The sequence below is a fragment of the Papaver somniferum genome, chromosome 5 (assembly GCF_003573695.1).
Source record: "Papaver somniferum cultivar HN1 chromosome 5, ASM357369v1, whole genome shotgun sequence".
NCBI lineage: Eukaryota > Viridiplantae > Streptophyta > Magnoliopsida > Ranunculales > Papaveraceae > Papaver > Papaver somniferum.
Genome location: NC_039362.1, coordinates 172,442,706 through 172,464,721, shown reverse-complemented (window position 1 = coordinate 172,464,721; position 22,016 = coordinate 172,442,706). Strand labels below are relative to the sequence as shown.

Here is a 22,016-nt window from a genome sequence, read left to right as displayed (position 1 = left end):
GAATCTGAAATACTTCAGACATACACTCCTAAGAAGAAGAAGAAGCTTTTGAGAAGATTTCTTAGGCTGTTCAACTAATTTCATGGATTCCAGGGTACGTATTGGCCTTCCCACCATTTGCAGGCCAACTCAAGCTTGAAGCATGATGATATTTCCTCTCAAAACAAACTGGAATGGATTCAGAACTGAATGAATAGCCTTTGGTAATCTTTAACTGAATGAATACAACTTCATTAAATGCTGACTAAAAATGGCTAGACGGTATTATGCTTTGGTAGCTTAAAGAATTCACCTATTAGTATTATGCATGAGTAATGTTATTGCCGGAGTTCTAATTTTGGACGCCAACTTCATTAAATGCTCGATCTCATCATACTTCAAAAGGTCTCATGGTTTTGTTGTTCCATGACCATGATAAAAAAAAAAATCCATTGTTCAGAGAGTTCACTCCATGTACCATGATTGCGCACCTCTCTCTTTTTTTATGGTCGATCTTTTTGATACCGATCAAAATCTTTATCTGATGAAAAGTTTGCCATTAGCTTCCTTTTGGCAGCTGAAATGAGGAAAAAACAAAAAATGGAAGTGCAAAAAAAAAAAAATTAATGTGGCTGCTGGGATTCGAGCCCAGGTCTCCACGGCCACAACGTGGAATTCTTACCACTAAACTACAGCCACATTGGTGACTGAAATCTCCAAAAACCTTTTTAGTTAGAGTTTAGACGGGAATGATGCGCTCTTGCACAAAATCTTTTGAAGTGGAGAACAAATTAACCTGACGCACCAAGGTGTGGTTTTTGGGGTATAAAGTGCTCAGTACACAAATTGACAAAATAAAAAGTTAAGATTAGAACAGAATAGCCCTATCAATCTTTTCAAATACAGACTTGAGCGTTCTACTACGTAAGGGATGAACCTATTTTGAACTTATGCCTCGGAAAATTAGTTGGAAATCACCATTTGCAAAAGCAGTTTGGGATACTGATCCTTGCCCTTTAGACATACATTTTGATGGTAATACCACACTCTTGGATGTTTTTAAAGAATGGTTAGATAATGACAGCGATCTTATCAGTATAGAAATCATCTTGACCAAAATCTGGTTTATATGGAAGGAAAGATGTAACAGAGCTTTTGATAGTCAACATCAAACACATCAGCAAGTGGCCGTAGAAATACAGAGACATTTGGCTTTCTGTCACAAGGAAAAACACCTAGTCAACAAAAAAGACTTAGTAATAGGTAACGGAGGAAATAGTAGCTGGAAACTTCCAGATATACTGCATAATAAACTAAACTTGGATGCTGCTTGGATCTCAAGTGGTGTCCCATCGGGTTATGCTATAATCTTTAGAAATGATGCAGGTGAATTCAAGCAAGGAAGAGCAGGACCAATCTCAGCAAATGAACCAGAAGAAGCGGAAGCTCTAGGATTTCTTCAAGCTGCAAAATGGGCTAGAGCAATGAACCTGGCGGATTTTAGCGTGGAAGGAGATTGCAAGAATCTTTTTGATTACCTGAATGGAGAGCCATCTCAAATTACCTGGCAAAACCAAACCATTATGGACGAAGCTCGGCATGAATTTTCTTTTTATAACAACTTCAAAGGTTTTCACTTTATCTCTAGAACAGCGAACAAGGTAGCTGATACTCTAGCTAAGGAGGCTAAGGACTACAGAACTGATATTGACTGGAGCTTCATTCTCCCTTCATGTATTCTTTATGCTTTAGAAGTAGATAAATCTAATGTCAGGGCCTCTGATGTAGGCCTAATACTAGATGGCTTTACTCTTTGTGATGTAAGGGTTACTAACTCCCGAAGTTAGTTTTTTTTAGTGCATTTTAACCTATAAAAAAAAAAGGAATCAGAGAGCAAGAAGACTCAAGTCTCACTCGGCTCATGTAGATACAGAAAATATCTTCCCCACGTATAAGTCCACGAACAAACGAAATCGATGGTCAGATTTCTTCAGAAGATACCATTACCAAACATCGAGATAAAGCATTTATTAAGATGTCCCATAGGTCTAATAAATTGACAAAAGAGTACAATGGAACTTCTGTGGAAATGGATGTTACGAAGTAGTAGTGGCGAAATAAAGATTAAACGAATGTGGATTGCGAATTAATAACAACGAAGTAAATAAAGAACCTAACGAAGAATATGATTCGTCCGATGAATAGTATCAAACCGAAGAAAGACGATCTCGAGCGAAGATAAATTGTTGAGCAAGAAATGTGTAAAGCTGCACAGACAAAAGGTCGGAGTCATCGCCGAAATATTAGTAACATTTGTAATGAAATTTGAAGTAGCGAAGTAAAAGGTGAAATCACGTGAATTGTGTGAATATTAGCGAAGTAAGTTTGAGATGTATTCCACTTCACTGAGTGCCGATAAAAGGAAGCCTTAGGACAATTTAAGGGTGTTGAGTAATTTTTTATGGGGAGGGCTATGTATGAGAGTTATTCCTTAACTTTCATATTAGGGTTTGGGCTGTAAACTTAAGAAAATATCAATAAGTTCATCAATAAACTTTCACTTCGTCTTTGGATTTAATACAACGACCTTCAATTAGTTTTTATTTAGATAAATTGGGTGTGTTGTAGGATTCCCTGCAGTTACATTTTGGCGCTAGATACAGGGATTGAGTAAGATAGTTCACCCCACCTGAAATCTACAAAAGAAAATTGGTTTTACTTCATATCTTATGATTTCGTGGTAAACTTTTTACTATTTAGTTTTGATAGCTTTTCTTCATGAAAATTTGATTTTCATATCTCTTGTTTGGATTTTCATTAAGTTTTAAGAGTTCTTTTTATCCTCCGGTTTTGAGACTTAGAATATAACAAAATTTCTATAGTACTTCGAAAGTTTTATTGTGATTTTCATTATTGAGAGGTGTCGGATTTGAGAAAAGAAGTTTACCTTAAGTATTATAAAGCATATGGTTTTATTGTTCTTCATCAGTTGGTTTTCTAAGTAATAAGTAACTCAGTGAGTTGAATAATTCGGAATCAGTATTATTGGTCATAGTGTACCTCATGTTAGACATCAAAAACAAAATAAAATTTTCATCTCATTCATGGATACGAGATGTTTACCTCGAAATTTAAACAGCCAACGAGATGTTTCTCTTACACTCTATGTCTGCATATATAATCGTGTCATTTCGTAACTGTATCTCGTGTTCGTGTCCGGGCAACACAACTGCTTCTTATTTGGTATGAAATAAGAAGGTACAACACAGCCCCCCCCCCCTCCCCCTTTCTGTTCACTTCGTCTTCACTATTTTTTCCACCCTTCTCTCAGCTTTCTCCATGAATTATATTCTGATCAACTGTTCAAGGTACAATGTACCAACCTGGTATGAAATACACCACCATATTACCAAGTTTCTATAGAGATTATTATACTCCTTGTATTCAATTCAATTATTCATTTAAAGAAACCAAGTTTATGTATCTGTGGGTCTTGACAAAGGAGAGAAAGCTGTTGAAATTCCTTAGAATTTTATTGGAATCCATTGTCACGGGTTACCGAAGTTACAACAATCTCAGCTAGATATAGATTTTTCTAATGGAGGAGTAAGTTATACTATGTATGTATTTTCTATTTGGTACTACTTAATTAGTTTTATTACTACAACCTTCTATTTTTTTTTACATACTTTTAAATTCGGTTTCTCAATTGTTGCTGAAAAACCACCAAATTGGCAAGTGTTTTTAGAGCAACCAAATTGGACGATCAAACCTATAAATATGGTCCAGAGACGGGACACAGCGGGACGGAGTAAAGACTAAAAGCTGGATCAAAACCAAATTCCATACTATATTTGGTCTGGGACCAAGACCAAAATTATATATAGTCGAGCGAACGTATGTCATCAGACGTGTATATAAATTACGCTTCACATGAAGCACATGTGTAGTCCTCGTCCCTTGATCAGGCTTGTATATAAACTAAGCTTCAATGGAGCAGTGATGAAATGTGCGCCCGTCCGGGAGTTGCTGAAATTTACGCCCCATACCAAGCGTGGACTATAGATTCGCCCCAATCAGACGAACATTATACGCACGTCTCAGTCAGGCGTTCATAAAGTTCACGTCCCAACACCGATGAACTTTGCTATTTCTTTTGTACTTTTGTCAAGTTATGTGTTGTTGAAAACTTCAAATGAAATCTAACTACTGTATCTTTTTGAGTTCTTCTTTTCATATTTTTTCTTCATATTTTTGCTAGTTCTTCTTTTTCATATTTTTTTCTTCATCACTTTTTCCATTAGTCGACATGCTTACATCCTGGTGTATATGCTGGTCCACCACAAGGTCGATTCTACGAATCTGATACACTAGTGCTAGATTGCTTGGGGATAAAATATCAGGGGGGGAATTTTATAAAGTGGCGCCCCATTTGATTAGTAGTCTGTAATGTTCTCCTTGATTTACGTGGAGGTGTAATTTTCGCGTGGCTTTAACGCCACACGTGTTGTTTACGTGTATGAAGTTGAGCGGACATTAATGTACGCCGGGCTTCAGGCGTTCATTTAGTCATTCGCCCCAACAGGCTTGGATTATACCTTCGTTCCTTGTCCCGGCGTGAACTATATGTACGCCCCACAACCCGCGTAATCTTTACCAACGCCCCACATCCAGCGTAAACTATATCTATGCCTCAACGGGACGAACTTTATAACTGCGCTCCACAAGCAAACATAGATTATACATCCGCTCGACTAAATATACTCCACTACCGTAGCGTGACACTACAGACTAAACTCAAATTTGATCGTTCTTTTTGATCTTTGATTTTTGGTTATGGTCGTACCACTGTATTTGCTCTTAGGGATTAATACAAGTGGCTAAACCGAAGGGTGTACATGTTACTCCAATAAGTATTCTAAATTTTTCCATATTTCTAAATGGATATATATCTTTTTTGGGTATAAATATTTTTGTTTATGACTTAAAACTCCATATCATCAAAGTTATTAATGAATGAGAAAACTCAATAAATATTTGTATTGTGCTAGTATATATTATTTTTGTGCATTAGTATTAACTCATACTGGAAATATGTTATATGTTAACACTTTTATTTTGTGCATTAGTATTAACTCATAATGGAAATATGTTATATGTTAACACTTTTTTTTGGAAGTAAAATAACTCAATGTCTCGTTATTTAGTAGTCCGATTTTTCTTTACTCTTCTTCTTCCTTCTTCTTTCTCCTTTTCAATCTTTCTTTGCTTTTGTTTTTTCTCCACCATGGATTAAGAGCAACTGAAGAAAGAATATTTTGCCGATTGAGTAAAAACATCAGTTATATGTTTTTGTTTTTTTAACGGTGGTTTTTCATTTTGATTCTTTATTGTTTTATTTTATTTTATTTTATTTGCAGGAAAATGTATCTACTAAGTAAGTTCTAGAGATTTTTAAGCGATTCACCTAAAGATGGACTTAATGTTGTTTCTTTCCAAGATAGATTAGCAGTGTATGGTCCCAACAAGTTTGCAAAGAAGAAGCAAAAGTTTTTGCATATGTGGGTCTTGAATAATAAGTGTAATCTATTAAAGTTCCTAAGTTTTTTATCTAATCCATTATCTTGGATAATGGGAGCTGTGCTAATCATGGCTGCAGTGATTGCTAAAGAAGGAGTAAGTATTCTTTTTATTAGATTTCTTGATATTATTTTGGACTTGATTTATTAAGTATGTCTTAATCTCTTTGATTTCTTTTTTTTTTCTTTTTTGCAGCATACACAAGGTTGGTTAGTTTCATTAGATATTATTATACTTCTTGTCTTCAATTTTATTCATCGTGTAGAGAATTACGTCGAAGATGTTGCTACTTTAATGGCTCGGTTTTTTCCGATTAAAGTTAAGGTAAACCCATTTCTACAGCCGGATATCATTAATTCATATGTTTTTCTTTTCTTCCTTCTTATTTCTTCTTCCTTCTTCTTTCTCCTTTCAAACTTTCTTTACTCTTTCTTATACTACTGACAATACACTGCCTTATTAATTCTTATACTACTGACCTTCTTTCCTCTTTTCTTTGCGCTTCTTCTTCCTTTTTCTTTCTCTTTTTCAAACTTTCTTTGCTTTTTCTTTTTCCTCACCGTGGATTCAGACCAACTGAAGAAAGAATGTTGTGCCGATTTGGTAAAAACATCAGTTATATGTTTTTATTTTCTTAACAGTGGTTTTTCTTTTTGATTTTTGGTGTTTTTATTTTTGATTTGCAGGAAAATATGTATACTAAGGAAGTGCTAGAGATTTTTAATTAAGTGTTTACCTAAAAATGGATTTAGTCTTGCTGCTTTCCAAGATAGATTAGAAGTGTATGGTCCCCACAAGTTTGCAAAGAAGAAGCAGAAGTTTCTACATATTTGGGTCTTTAATGATAAGTGTAATCTATTAAAATTCTTAAATTTTTTTATCTAATCCATTATCTTGGATAATGGGAGCTACAATAATCATGGCTGCAGTTATTGCTAACGAAAAAGGAGTAAGTATTTTTTTTAATAGATTTCTTACTTCTATTTTGGACTCGTGTTATTAGGCAGGTCTTAATCTCCTGGTTTTTCTTTTTCTTTATTTCTTTTTTTTTTTTGTGCAGCATACACTATAGGTTGGATAGTTTCATTATGTAGTATTATACAAATTGTCTTCAATGATATTCATCGTTTAATTGAAGAGAGTTACGGTTGAGAAGCTGCTACTTTAATGGCTCGAATTCCTCAGATTATAGTTAAGGTAAACCCACTTCTGCAGCCAGATATCATTAATTTATATGTTTTTTTCTTCCCTTTTCTTTCTCTTTTTCAAACTTCTTTGATTTTTCTTGTACTGACAGTTTACTGCCTAATTAATTCTTATACGACTGACTTTCTTTGCTCTTCTTCTTCCTTCTACTTTCTCTCTTTCAAACTTTTTTTGGTTTTTCTTTTTCCTCACCATGGATTCAGAGCAACTGAAGAAAGAATGTTTTCCCAATTTGGTAAAGTCTTGATGAGTTGTATAATTTCAATTTAAGATTGAGTGGGGAGTAACAGTAAACAGTCTTGATGGAACTCACCTACCTAAATGAGAAAGTGAGGCCGCTTATTATGGGAATGGAGTCGATTCTCTAGAGCATTCTGAGAAACAGGACATGTCCAGGGCAAAAATGGACAAAACGACACGAACTTAGCAACGTCAGGAGGATATCATGCGTGGTTGTTATCACAAATTGCATTAAATGCTATCAATTTAAGACATCGCGTTCAGTGTTTCTAGCAAGTAGTTTCGGTAACTTCTCACTAAGCAAGGGTTCTAGACCTCACAAACACCTTTCCTAAATGGTATTTTCCGTATTCTGATTTTCAATTTTTATCGAGATTTCATGCATGTGGGGTATTGTTGGATAAAAATGAGTTTTAACTTAAAATATTTTTGGTCTTGGTGTGATTTGATCTTAGGACCTCGGGAATCTACGGATACTAACCCATTTTCATTGAGTGAATGAATCTCTTTAATCCCACATTGGGCATACTAGAGATGGATGTCCACTATATAACCATTCTCTTATAGATATCTTGGCAAGCAATACATGTTCCAACCCATGAATATGCGCGTATACCATGCACCAAGCCCTATGTCTACTCGGATTTAATGTTGCGGGTTTTTCTTTAGAAAAAAATTTCCAAAATTAATTTCTTTAAGTGTTTTATTTACGTGTGAATTCCTTTTACGATTTTAATTGTTTTACAAGAAAACCTAAACCTAACTTCATTTTCAAGCAAATATCTACTATAAATACAACTCGAAAATATTTTACAAAACACACCAGAAGCAATTACTTTCTAGTTTTCTTTTCATCATCTTCTTGCTCTGTTTTGCGCGGCGTGTTCACTTCCAATCCATGTTGGTAAGTTCAAGAGTGGGTAACTTGCGTTGTACTAACTCAGGTTATATCGGGCAGTCTTATCCTGGACACATCTTCGCTGTGAGGGGTTTAGCATTGTACATCTCGAGTATACCCGCGAACTAATGTGTTAAGGACAACTTGTTGAACCTGTGATTCTTCCCTTGTCATGTTGTTTCGGTAGAGTTATTTTGATTCAGTTCTTTACATTTTTTTTGATACATATAAAGTGTTGTTCATTGTTGCAAGTTTCTAAAAAGAAGTCGCTAAAGAAAAATAGGAACGTTGTACATCAAAGGAAGGAAGGGTATTCAAAACCTCCTTTTCACATTGATATCCTTTGACAGAAAATAAACTCATGTTGGTCTATGACCCAACCCTACATGCACCAAAACATATTATCCGGAACTTTGGCCTAGCAAGAGAACTGGCCAAGGATTTTGGCAAGCATATTGTTTGTTGATTAGGCCTTAGAAGTTTACTCTATTTCTTTTCTTGGGATATTATATATGAACATCAATTAGTTAACTATGTGAAGGGTGAACGAACTTTTGATTCAGATGGTCACTTTTCAGAAATTGATTTCTGTTGAATGACAAATACATGAATGATCCATCTAACCATGCTCTTAGGGAGTCTGTGGATAAATGAGATGAAACTCATTAACAACAAACAGAAGTTAAAGAGCAAGATTCAAGTCTCATGCTTTTGTATAATATAATAATAGTACTCAGTAATGCAGCGGGTATTGAGTAGTAACATCATTCATTAACTCAGTACTGTTGTAGGATCTTTTCTATTTACGTTTGATAATCTTATCTGCATCCAATCCAACACATGGTGTACTTTAAGTTTGACATTTGCATCTTACAACAACCAACAGTTTTGCGTTTAAATGATGTGCAGATGAACGAATTGGACGTGGATGCACTCAACGTATTTTTATAAACAAGGATAAAATACATCTTTAAACACTTAAATTATTCAATATTTTTAATGAAAAAGTGGTTTTAGTTCTCACCTTTTTTTAACCTATAAGTTAAATATAACACTGATGTAAGTAAATCCAGAATTAATAAGATGAATACATATTGAACTTATAACTAAACCTATAACTTTAGCACGTTTCAAAAATACCATTACCATAACGTATACATTGTTTAACGGATTTTTAACCCCTTCAATAATCAATCAAAAATCTTATGGATTTCAACGAACTTCATCCATATTCAACCATTGCAAAAGTTACGTGTTCACTCGTAAAAAGTCAACAGAATTTCTTGGTGTATTCCATGATACATAACTTTGAAGTTTGAAGCTTGTATATGCGAAAACTTGTATCATGAGCGAATAAGAAGAGATTATGGAGTTTCGTCCCTTAAGCAATAATTTGGGTCCCATGGAAGGAAAAAAAACTCCAGAATGCGTAGGATGAACTCATCGACAACTCCAGATGTTGTTCTCGAGGTTAAAGAAGTACAGAACTGATAACGTGGTCTTCAAATTCTGACATTTTGGGTTTAACTCATGTAAGCAACATACTCTTTAAGTTGGATGATATATGCGGTTATGTTTAATAAACAACATACAAGTTAAAACCTTAAAACACTTTATTCTAATTGAAACTTTCCAACTAGGTTATTTGATGATATAAAAAGTGAAGTTTAAGCCATGCAAGGATTGCAACATATACATACATTTACTAGGTAGGATTGGTACAATTATTATCTCCATTCTGATCTAACTAAGATGTTTGAGTGTCCTTGGCCTAAATTGCACTTTTCTCCATTCTTCTATGGAGATCATCAAAAAGTTTGATGAAAGATATGTAAAAGATTTTAGATTTAAATCTTTTTTGTAGATTATGAACACTCTCATATCAACCTTATTCATCTTAACCATAACTAGTTCAAATGACTCAAATGAAACTAGTTAAAGAGTTGTTCAGTTGCTATATTCTCATAGAAGTATACAAGAACACAATTGAAGAAAAATCGGTTTGATTCACTCGAATCAATTCATGAACATTATAGCCACAGTTTGCAAAGAATGCATTCCTTATTATATAAATGTATTTATTCATGTCACAACAGATTTTAGAACTTTAACCATTCCAGTGTGCAAACAGGTACGCATACTTGAAATAGCCGGACCAAGTTTGGTTTTCTCCAGTATGCGAACGTGTACGCATATCTCCAAACCCAGCAGAAAACTCCGCTCATAAACCTACACCAGTATGCGTACGTGTACGCGCACTTAGGTTCCCGGACTTCTCAAACCCACATGTATGCATACGGGTATGCATACTATGGTTCCCGTGCATGGATCACATATATGCAAGAGTGCACAACATTTTTATAATCCAATGTTGGTTAAGTGTTCTAAACTCTTATTTCAATTATTGAAACTTTCTTAGAGGATGACAATACCCGTTTTCACACACTATTAGCATCAAAACAATTTTCAAGTTATTGGAATAATCATAACGAAACATTCCAAGTCTAAACCAAATGATTGTATCACACAAACCATGTAAGATGTTACTCGACGATTTTCACATGATCATCTTTTGACTTTCGTCAAGAATATAAGATGAACTTGGTAGAAGCGAAAGCTTGCCAACACATATTTCGAGAAATATGTAAGCGAGTTAAACTCAGCTCGAAATCTCAAATGTGCATAACCGAAAACTATAGTAATACGACTTATGTCTCAATATAATATAGGAGATAGAGTAGAAATAGACTTTCCAAGTGATATATGAGTTTGAATCTCCATATACCTTTTGTTGATGAATTTTCACGCAAGATCTCCTTAGTAGTTCTTCATCTTCAATTGATGAACGCCGTGAAGTCTAATGCTCAACTACATAGTCTATCATATTCCGAGACATCACCATAAGTAGAATAGAAATCAAGGCTTATAGTTTTGATCACTAACATTGAAAAACAAGCTTGAGACAGCAACGCTTGCGAGTTCGACCGCGCAGTGCTCTAACAAAATCAATTAAAATGATGTTTCAATATGTTTTGTTCCCTGATTTTTTAAACTACACCAACATTACTCTTGTTCCTAAGATCAAAAATCATGAGTGTGCGTCTGACTATCGTCCTATAGCATTGTGTAATGTTGTGTATAAAGTTGTGGAAAAAATTCTAGAAAATAGAATTAAGCCATACTTAGATACATTCATTAGATGGTTGCAGAATACATTTGTTCTGGGGAGGCGAATTCTGGATAATATAATTGTGGCAAAGGAACTACTACTGTGACGGACCGCAAAATTACGCCTTTGGCGCGTTGCCCCGCAAGCCGCAACTTCCCGGTGCGCCGTGATGAAGATACGATCCGGGCCTTAAGACTAGGAAAATGCACTTCCATTTTCTCTTGCAAGTATGCTCGTAGAGAATGATGCGGCAAAATTAGCTTCCACACCTTTCCAACTTACCCTCTTTCCGCAGAAGGTTCATTAAGAAAATAAAGACTTTCTTTAAACGGCTAAAACGACCCTTTGAGGCCTTAAACGATGGAATTTGGCTAAATTCGAGTGACCATATAGATCCACATGTCTTGATCTTTGGTTTGTTTCCCATCAAAATGGACTCCTCTTGAGATAAATTACGACACTCGGGTTTTTAGCCTCCAGATAGGCTATAACTTGCTCTTTGTAGCTTGATATGAAGTATGAGCATCCACTTGCTGGCATGCAACTAAGCCTCATCAATTATGGCTGCAATCATCTCTTGCGTCGAGCTACCGAGCTTAGATGATATGAGGGGCCAGAATGTCGCAATCATCTCACAATTAGATGATATGAGCGACAGAGTGCTGGACCGGCAACGCTTTAACTCATTGTGGCTGCCTACGTACCCTTCCCTACTCGAAAGGGATTAAGCAAAGATCGTAGTTCATCATCGAAGGGACAGAAACTTAACCCAACTCGTTTGTGAGGCCGTGGCCAAGCAATAAAGGTAATGGCCTAGTCCGTATAGGCCGTTCCGTCAAAATGCATCGAAGTGATGCATGTTTGGTCCGCAATATGGCATAAGGATGCCTAAGTATCAAATTCCCTCTTCGCGAGGCTACAAAACTATAAATGAGCCTTAGGCATCATTTATACTCTTCCGGCTAAGCTATGAAGCTTACTTGGTGCATAGTCCGCATATGCACCATCAACCAACTACCCCTCCCTATATATGTTAATTTGACAGTTTTAGAACTCAAATTGGGGGAGAAAAAATCATTCATTGACTCCCCAGGCCATGATGGCTGCACCTTACTATTCTGGATAACTGCGATGTATGGCAATAATGGTTGTACATTCAGTTCTGGCTCACATGCCAGTTTCAATGTCCGGCCATGACGGCTGAACATTTACTGAGGCATGTCCCGTGAAGGGTCGTGATGGCTATACTTCCGTCTTTGGCCCATAGGCCACTACAATGTCCAGCCGTGATGAATGTACATCTCTAAGGCTATCTCACTTGGTGCATGGTCCGTATATGCACCTTCAACCAAGTAACCCTCCCTATATATGTTAACTTAACATTTTTACAACTTTGATTAGGGGAGGAAAAATCATTCATCAACTCCCCACTTTTACTATTCATGGTCGTTGCCATGTACCCGGCCATGTTGGATGTCCGCTGCCAACCCGATGTCCATCCATGTTGGTTGTCCGCTGCCAACCCGATGTGCAGCCATGTGGGATGTCCACTGCCAACCTGATGTCCCTCCATGTTGGCTGTCCGCTGCCAACCCGATGTGCAGCCATGTTGGCTGAACATTGTCAACGCATTGGCCAAGGGACAATCTTCCTTTTCCAACACAACAGAAGCTTTGGATGAAGCTTCATCACAAGAAAATGGCGCATCTTTTAGCGTTCTCCATGCTAAAAACACGGGGTGTTACAACTACATTCAATGAAACAATTCTTATGCTATGAACGGTCATTTTGCTTTGAATGTGGACATGGAAAAAGCGTATGACATAGTTAACTCGTCCTTCTTGGGTAATATGCTTCGTTTAATGGGAACTCAAAGTACGACTCATTCTCTAAAAGTCAAGGTTTATACCAAGTTTTCAAAATAAATAGTTTGTCTCCAACATTTAGTCACCTAATGTTCGCAGATGATCTATTTTCTTTGGTGAACATTCAAGAGTTAATGTTCCTAATCTGAAGAAAATTTTGGAAGAATATGCTTTGATGTCTGGTCAACAAATCAATTCAAAAATTTTGTTATTCACTTTAGTAGAGGTGTATCTGCCATTAGGAAGCAGTCTACTATTCAAGATTTGGGTGTTCAGGAAATATCAGTAGAAGAGAAGTACTTGGGTATATACCCATTAAAATCAGACTACAGTATTTCAAGATTCTAACTGATATATTTGTTGCTAAGCAATCAGGATGGAGATAACATTTTTTCAACTTGGATGGTAGGAATGTTCTTTGCAACTCTACGTTATCAACAATCCCTGTTTATGCGATGGGTATTTGTCTACTACCAAAAGGGGTTACAAACAATATTGATAAGACCCAGAGATGCTTTTGGTGGGGTCATTCTCTGGAGGAAAGAAAGACGCACTTTATTAACTGGCGGGAAATGGTTTTTTTTAAGATTCAGGTGGTTTTGGGAATTTGAAATACTGTACTGATGACTAAATCTCTAATCTGTAAGTTGGTGTGAAGATTCTTGGAAGAGGAGGATACTATGTGGGTTCAAATAATGTCGCAAAATACTTAGGGGATTCTTCTGATTGGACTGCTTCTCCGACTAATAAGTGATCAGCAATATGGTACAACATGTCGGAAGTTAGACATATTATGGAGAATAGGGTCTCTTGGCAAGTGGCTAATGGTGCAAAGGTGAAATTTTTTGAAAATCCTTAGTTACCAAATCATATGGAGCCTCTGTTACGTAGAAATTTTGAATCTTCTACTGATGTTCATACTATCTGGGATCTCATTGATCATGAGAATAATTATTGAAAAATTAATATTTTATAGGAATTATTTGCTCCAGACATTGTGCAGAAGATAACTGATATAGTTACAAGTTTTGGAGAGGATGATATACTAACCTGGTCATGCACTACAATAGGTAAATTTTCTGCTAAATCCTGGTATCATCTATTGACCAATGAAGTTCCTATTTCTTCTGCCATCAGTCAATTTTCTTGGAAAAAAATTTGGTCTTTTACTAAAATCCTTTCCAAAGATTCATATTTTTATATGGAAATTATTACATGGGGGCGTCGCTGTTAAACAAAATATAAACAGATTTTCGCATCATAATGACAATATGTGTATCCTATTTAATCAAAAAGAAGAATCAGTTTTTCATCTGTTGTTTGATGAGTGTGATCCTCTTACCATTATGACATTTAGACAAGCTTCGCTAGATTATGATCCTTCTGGTTTCAATGAAAACCCTTTGAGTATTATTGAATTCTGGATGAAGCAAAATATGGAGCACAGTTTCATTCACAGGGTTTGTATTCTTTGGAATGTATGGAAATTAAGAAACGGTATGGTGTTTTTTTGGCCATGTTTACTCTTCGGAGGTGATTCTTCGTAAAGCTGCCTTGGACTCCAATCTTTGCATTCAGCAACATCGGTCTCATTCGCCTGATCTGGCCCAATGTGCATATGTTCTGCAATGGTCATCTCTGGGTGAGCCTTTTATTAAAATTAATGTGGACGTGGCCTTTGTTCCAAATAAAGGAGTTGTCGGTGAAATTGCGCAAGATCATGATGGTCTCTTTTTAGGTTGCGAAACATCCACTTTTGATGCTACTTCTTCACTGCTGGCAGAGTCTATTGTCCGTAAATTGGGTGTTTCTTTTGCGAAAATCCTATCTCTGCAACATGTTATCATTGAAGGTGACACAAAGAATGTGATATCTGCCACTCTAGGAGATTCTAGAGAAATACCATGGAGTATTCGTTCGGTGATCCTACATATTTGTAATGAGGCTAATTCCTTCCCGAATATTAAGTTTATTCATGTTCCAAAACCTGTTAATCAGCTGGCTCATAATTTATGTTAATATTCTATGCATGAAAATGTAACATTTAGGTGGAATGCTTCTTCCCCAACAGATTGTATCTCTTCTAACCTCAGTGTCAATGGGGTAATTAATAAAGTTTCAGGATTTTTATGTCCGGCTTCCCTTCAAAAAAAATGCCTCAAAAAAAATAATTTTAATAAAAATCACATGGTAAAAACATATTTAGACTTGTATGCCTTATGAATCGGTGCAAATCACACGAGTCAAAATGTGAACCGTAAGATTCACAATGGAATCTATTCATAGTTGGGATTCAGATTGTTTTGGAAATTTTTGAATCGAATCGTAAGATTTTAAAAACTATGTCGATTGCTAGAGGCGGGTACTGCTAAAGCAGACACTAGTTTTATTAGTATTGTGTTGTTTTATACAAATTGCTACTAGTCCGAACAATTATAAATTTATGAGGTGAAGAAAACCTTAAGAACGAGTCCATCCTTGGTTGTGAAGGTTCTTTATTAAGTTTTTAGTCTTGCAAGATAATTTGAAAATTAATTAATGTTTTCATCCAATAGCGAGTTGAACTCCAAAATTTATTTATTTTTCTCCTATCTTGAAACTTGGTTCCGTCACTCCTTACCTCGATGTGACATGACTCTACATTTCAACGAAATTCAGTAGCAGTCAAGAAGTTATCGTGGTAATATGATGTTGTACGCGTATTCTTCTCTTTTGGGCCTATTTAATTTCGCGCATGAGGTAGTAAAGAAGACAAATTATCAAATCAGAACAATATAATCCTATTTCTATAACATCTCTCAAATATCATGAATTTTTCTATTTACGCGTGATACACCAATTGTACCAAAATTTACTTGTTATTGTGATACAACATTGATATTTTATCATGTTTCACATGTTTAAACACGAAGTATACAATATATTTTTTTTCTTTTATGACTTGTCTGGATTTAGAATATGTCTCATTGCATCTGAACCTAATTCACTACGTCCTAAGTCAAAAATTATTAAACATTAGAATTATTGAAAACTTTTGAACAATGGCAAAGCTATAGCCTGGCTTATCCTGGCTGAAGCCACTCCCAAAGCCAACAAAAATAATTTTTTAATTCCGCATATCTATCGACCAAAATTTTATGTATTAATTTTAGGTTTTGGCCCTGGGTAGAAAATTGGTCAAGCCCGAGATGTCTTCCATCTCTAGTTCCCCTGCTGATTTTGAATCGGGATATTAAACTCAAATAGTTCCGAGTCAAATATGGAATTAGACATTGGGAAAATGACAAAGACAATGATTTGACATCTGGTTCTAACTTACCTGACTCTTCTGGATCTAATTAACTTATATTTGACTTTAGCTCATTCCATTTAATTCAAAAATTATAAATTGGACGAGTTATAATTTTTTCTTTTTGAGTCTAGTTAGATATGTGCCTAACAAATCAGGTAAAAAATAATGCCTGATTCAAACAATTCTGAGTCAGATATATGAGTCGAGTCAAAGCTCCTATCAAACATCAAAAATAAAATAAAATATAAGCAACGATATGACATCTGATTCCAGTCGAAGTCCGATTTTAGATCGCGAGTCAGTTCCAAACAAGGTGTTACCATTTTATGCATATGAGATGTTTATCTCGGAATTTAAATAATCACGGGATGTTCAACTAGATGTATCTCTTACACTCTGATTCAACATAATCGTGTCGTTTCGTAGTTATGTCCCGTGTTCGTATCTATATTATAGTTGTTTCTTACATCTTGTTTGTTTTTTCCTGACTCATCTGAGTCTTATGGCTCTGACTCATATCACCTGACTCACGGAACACATCAGATATGACTTAAAATAAAAAACAAACAGTGTGACATCTAACGTGAGCCGAATTAAGGACCTAATCAGATTCCGACGCCGAGTCAGCAAAAAAAAAACCCTCTTATTTGGCCAAGGAGAAGAGGAGTACACTAACAAATCCACACTAAGTGTACGGTAAAGCGAAACGTTTTTTGTTTTTATTTTCTCATCATTTTTATTCTTCCTTTCCTCCCCTTCTCTCAGCTTTTTTCAACTTCTTCTGCTCTGTTTTCCTCCCCCTTCTCTCAACTTCCTCTCCATTTTCTTGGGCTCCGTTCCTCACACAGTTTCTTTGAAAGCATGAGTTCAGAACAGCTATTGAAGGCAATGCGTGCCGACTTGGTACAGATTTCTAAACATTTTCATTTTTATTTTATTTTTTTGCTTAATTTATGATGTTTATTTTTGATTTTAAGGATTTTGGTTTCTTGGATTTTCAGAGATTCTTATCTATGAAGAAAGTATTTGAGATTTTGAGTTGTACCAGAGACGGACTTACTGAGAAAGATGCTAGAAAAAGACTAGCCATCTTTGTTCCCAACAAGATTGAGAAGAAGAAGGTCGGGGAGAGTAAGTTCTTGAGATTGCTAGGGTTTATGTGGAACCCATTTTCATGGGTTTTGGGAGCTGCGTCGGTCATGGCAATAGTTCTTGCTAATGGAGCAGTAAGTAGATTTTCCATTCCTACTACTTAATTTCTTAATACAGAATTTGGATTTGTTAATTTCAACTATGAATTGGGTTTTGTTTGTTGCAGAATTGGCAAGTGTTTCTAGGGAATATCGCCCTGATTGTGTTCAATTCAGCTATCAGTTTGATTGAAGATAATAAAGCTGGAAAGGCTGTTGCTAGTGTAAGGGCTAGTATTGCTCCTAAAGCTATGGTAAAAACCCACTTTTCCCACCTTTGTTTTCTAATTAATGGATGATTGTGGTGGAACTTGGTAAGTTGGGGGTGTTTGTTACTGCTTTAGCATCTTGGGGTTCTATGGAATTTTCTAATTTATGGATGATTGCGGTGGGTGGTGGTGGTGGTAGTGGGTGGGGGTGTTTACAGTGGGATGTGGTGATGGTGATTGGTTTTGTATGGTACTAGTGTAATTGTTGCGAATATATCATGGTTAATCCGATCATTGTTTGTTTAATTAGGTCCTTCGTGATGGGTGGTGGAACAAGGAAGATGCAGCTGTTCTGGTACCTGGAGATATAATCAGAATCAAACTTGGTGATATAATCCCTGCTGATGTCCGTCTTCTTGAAGGAGACCCTGTAGAGATCGATCGGGTATGTTTAGATATCATTGCAGTTTAATTATGCATTTGATGAATGGAGGAAATTGAATTTATGGAATTATGTTGGTTTAAAATTGTTGGGTGTTCTGTTCCGTTTCTGTCATTGCAGAGTGCTCTTACTGGTGAATGTTTAACATCAACGGATGAGACAGGTAATTTTGCCTTCTCTGGATCGACATGTGTACAAGGTGAAATCGAAGCAGTGGTGATTGCTACTGGAGCCTGTACAGACTATGGAGAACATACACATCTAGTAGATACTACGAACCAAGTTGGTCAATATGAAAAGGCGAGGAACTCTCACATTTGTGGTGTCATTCATGCTGTAACTGTTTATCATATTCTTGTGTTGAAACTTGGGGTTTGATGTTGGTTAATTGATGCTCAGGTTTTGGCTGCAATTCGGAATTTCTGCATATGCTCAATTGCTGTTGGGGTTGTAATAGAGATCATTGTAATGTACCCAATTCAAAGCCGTGCTTACTGTACCTTGATTGACAATCTTCTGGTTCTTCTTATTGGAGGGATTCCCATAGCCTTGCCTACGGTCCTCTCAGTGATAATGGCAATTGGCTCCCATCGCTTGTCTCAGTAGGTTGGCTCGGAGTTATGTTTCAGCGATGTTATTAATTGATAGATTTTATTGGTGTTAATTGTGCTATTGGGACATTTGTTTCAGGGAGCTATCACCAAGAGAATGACGGTGATCGAGGAATTGGCTGGTATGGATGTGCTTTTCAGTGACAAGACTGGAACTCTTACCCTGAACAAACCCTCAGTTGATAAAGATCTCATTGAGGTTAGGAAGTGCTTCAACCGTTTGGATTTTTTACTGAGGGATGAATGATTTTTTATTTTTGTATCTTGTTCGTATCCTTCTATTCTTGTACTTTGAGCATTTTATATGTTACTCAGGTTTTGATGGAAGGAGTATCTCCGCATACCGTTATTCTGATGGCAGCCCGAGCCTCCAGCATTGAAAACCAGGACGCTATAGACGCTGCTTTAGTTGGAATGCTAGGTGATGTAAAGGAGGTAAGCAATGCTGATGGACCATAACTTCAATCCAACACAAATTGGTTAGTAGTTACTAATTATTTGGTGTTATTTGGCGTTTTCTCTGGATTTCTTGTATGGATAGGCACGCGCTGGTATTCAAGAGGTTCATTTCCTTCCATTCAATCCAACCGATAGGCGTACAGCTCTGACTTATATTGACAATGAAGGTAAAACGCACCGAGTCAGCAAAGGTGCACCAGAGCAGGTACTTTTTGGTTACAAGCCTCTTGCATAGTGGTTCTTCATCACTTGTCCTGAGTCGTGATTGTGAAATGGTCTTCAGATTCTGGGTCTTGCACATAACAAGTCTAGCATCGAGCGTCGGGTTCAAGCTGCGATAGATAAATATGCAGAGAGAGGTTTAAGGGCACTTGCTGTAGCATATCAGGTATATATGCACTCTATGTCTCCCTCTCAGCCTCTTTTTGCCTGATGCATCTTACTCACCTTCTATGCCATTATACCGTATATATGTTTTAATCTTCAGGAAGTTCCAGAAGGAATGAAGGAGAGCCTTGGAGGTCCATGGCAGTTCATGGGTCTCTTGCCTCTTTTCGATCCTCCTCGACATGACAGTGCTGAGACTATAACAATGGCTCTTAACGTTGGTGTAAATGTCAAAATGATCACAGGTGGGGCCTTTTAAATAAATGTATCTTTCACGGCATGTTTAGTATGGCTTGATATCTCTGATTCAAATTGCAGTGCACATGAGTGCGCATAGTTTTGTGTTTTTACTGATTAACGCTTGTAATTTCTCAGGTGATCCATTGGCAATAGCCAAGGGAACAGGACGCCTTCTGGGAATGGGTACCAAAAACATGCATACCTTATCTTCTATCTTGGGCGAGAACAAGCTTCACATACGTATGGCACTCCTAAGAGAAAAAGCTGATGGTTTTGCCGGAGTCTCTCCTGGTACTTCTTTTATGTATCTTGATAATTTGAAAACATGTAAGTGACTTATTATATGGACCTGGCGGAAAATGAACTTATGGCCTCAATATGATGTGATGTTTGTTTGTTGTTTTAGTTGACAAATATAAGATGGTGGAGTGCTTCCAAGCAAGGAAACATATATGTGGAATAACTGGTGATGGAGTAAATGATGTTCCTGCACTCAACCAGGCTGACATTGGAATAGCCGTTGCTGATTCCACTGATGCAGCTCGTAGAGCTTCGGACCTTGTCTTGACCGAACCGGGTCTTAGTGTTATTATCAATGCAGTATTGACAAGTAGAGCCATCTTTCATAGTATGAAAAGTTGTATGGTAAGGCGCTTACCATACAAAACTGAAACCCATTTCTTATTTTCTTGTATAACGTTTACTACATGTTAAAGTATTCGTGATAAAACATTGAAATTGCATTGCAGATATATGCGGTTTCCATAAAAATCCAAACTGTGGTAAGTTATCTGTTAACTTTTGCTATTCATCGCTATGCTTATTTTATACAAGTTCTATTCCAACGCTTTCGTTATTCACTTACAAGCTGTTCTTATAACAGCTTGGGTTCATGGTGCTTGCCGTTATATGGAGGTTTAACTTTCCACCTTTCATGGTGCTAATCATTGCCATCCTAAATAATGGTCCGTAAATTCTATATTTTCTGTCTTACATAAATTCTAAATTTTATAGCATCTTACATATTGTCTGCTGTTTTGGTATCTGTCTCATAAATTTTATATTTTCCCTTAATTTTTAAGGTTCTTTTTTGGCGTATTTCTTACTGTTTTCGCAGGTAGTATAATGACAATGGCAAGGGATAATGTGAAGCCATCTCCTCTACCAGATAGCTGGAAACTGTCAGAAATATTGGTTATGGGTATTGTTCTTGGAAGCTACTTGGTGGCGATGACCATCACTTTCTTTTGGGCCGCATTCAGAACTGAATTTTTTTTCCTGTAAGAAACCTTGTGCTTTCTTTTCCCTGTGATTCAGAAATATGTATGCATTTTTGTATCAGGTTTCGTTGACATTGCCTTCTGTTGTTGCAAATTGTAGACATTACTCAAGGTTTCTAGTCTACAAGGTACAGGCCAGGATACTGTCGAAAAACTTGCATCAGCAATATACCTGCAAGTGAGCACTATCAGCCAAGCCCTACTATTTTTGACTCGGTCTCACAGATTGTCTTTCGTTGAGTCTCCTGGAATATCACTTGTAGCAGCGTTCATTGTTGCTCAGCTGGTCTGCTCTCTTCTGCACTACATTCTCTTTTTCATTACTGTTGTAAAAACATTCAGGAAAATATACACTTACACCTGTTTGTTGTGTGTAGATTGCAACCTTAATTGCAGTCTATGCTAACTGGACCTTTGCAGCGATTCAGGGGATTGGATGGGGTTGGGCGGGCGTTATTTGGCTTTATAATGTTGTCATCTACATAAACCTTGATATCATTAAGATTATAACTCGCTATGCTCTGGTACGTTCACAAATAACAGTCATTCCCATGATTTTCTCTAGAGTTTTATAGATAAATAGTTAAAGCGAATTGGTTCTTTAGCTGATGCACTCCATGGTTTCAGATTGCGTTGGCACGTCGATTGAAGTGGGTTGATACCCAGATGGAGTTATACGTATCCGAGTCCATTCTAATTAACCGAAGTATTTGTCCACTGAAGTATGGTATCCTCTAGCTACAATAATTTTTTGTCTCTGCTTCCATATCTAAAATCTATGATGCGGGGTGGTTGAATTTCTCTTTAGTTAGCCAATTCGATGCCTTACAGTGGCTAGACATTATAGCTGCATTGGCTTAAAGAATCCTCGCGTTTTTAGGGGCCACTCAAAAGGATTTAGGGGCCATCAATTTATACCCATCCAAAGACTCTAGTTAAGGGGTACCCTATATGATATTGAAGTTACAT

The 22,016-nt window shown here is 36.6% G+C and overlaps 1 non-coding gene and 1 pseudogene across 1 annotated transcript; one reads left to right on the top strand and one right to left on the bottom strand.

The window, feature by feature from the left end:
* Nucleotides 1-606: 606 nt before the first annotated feature.
* On the bottom strand, nucleotides 607-678 carry TRNAH-GUG. Its single transcript has one exon. It is a non-coding gene; the product is annotated as a tRNA-His (tRNA).
* A 16,357-nt stretch (nucleotides 679-17,035) lies between these two features.
* LOC113283662 lies at nucleotides 17,036-22,016 on the top strand (annotated as a pseudogene).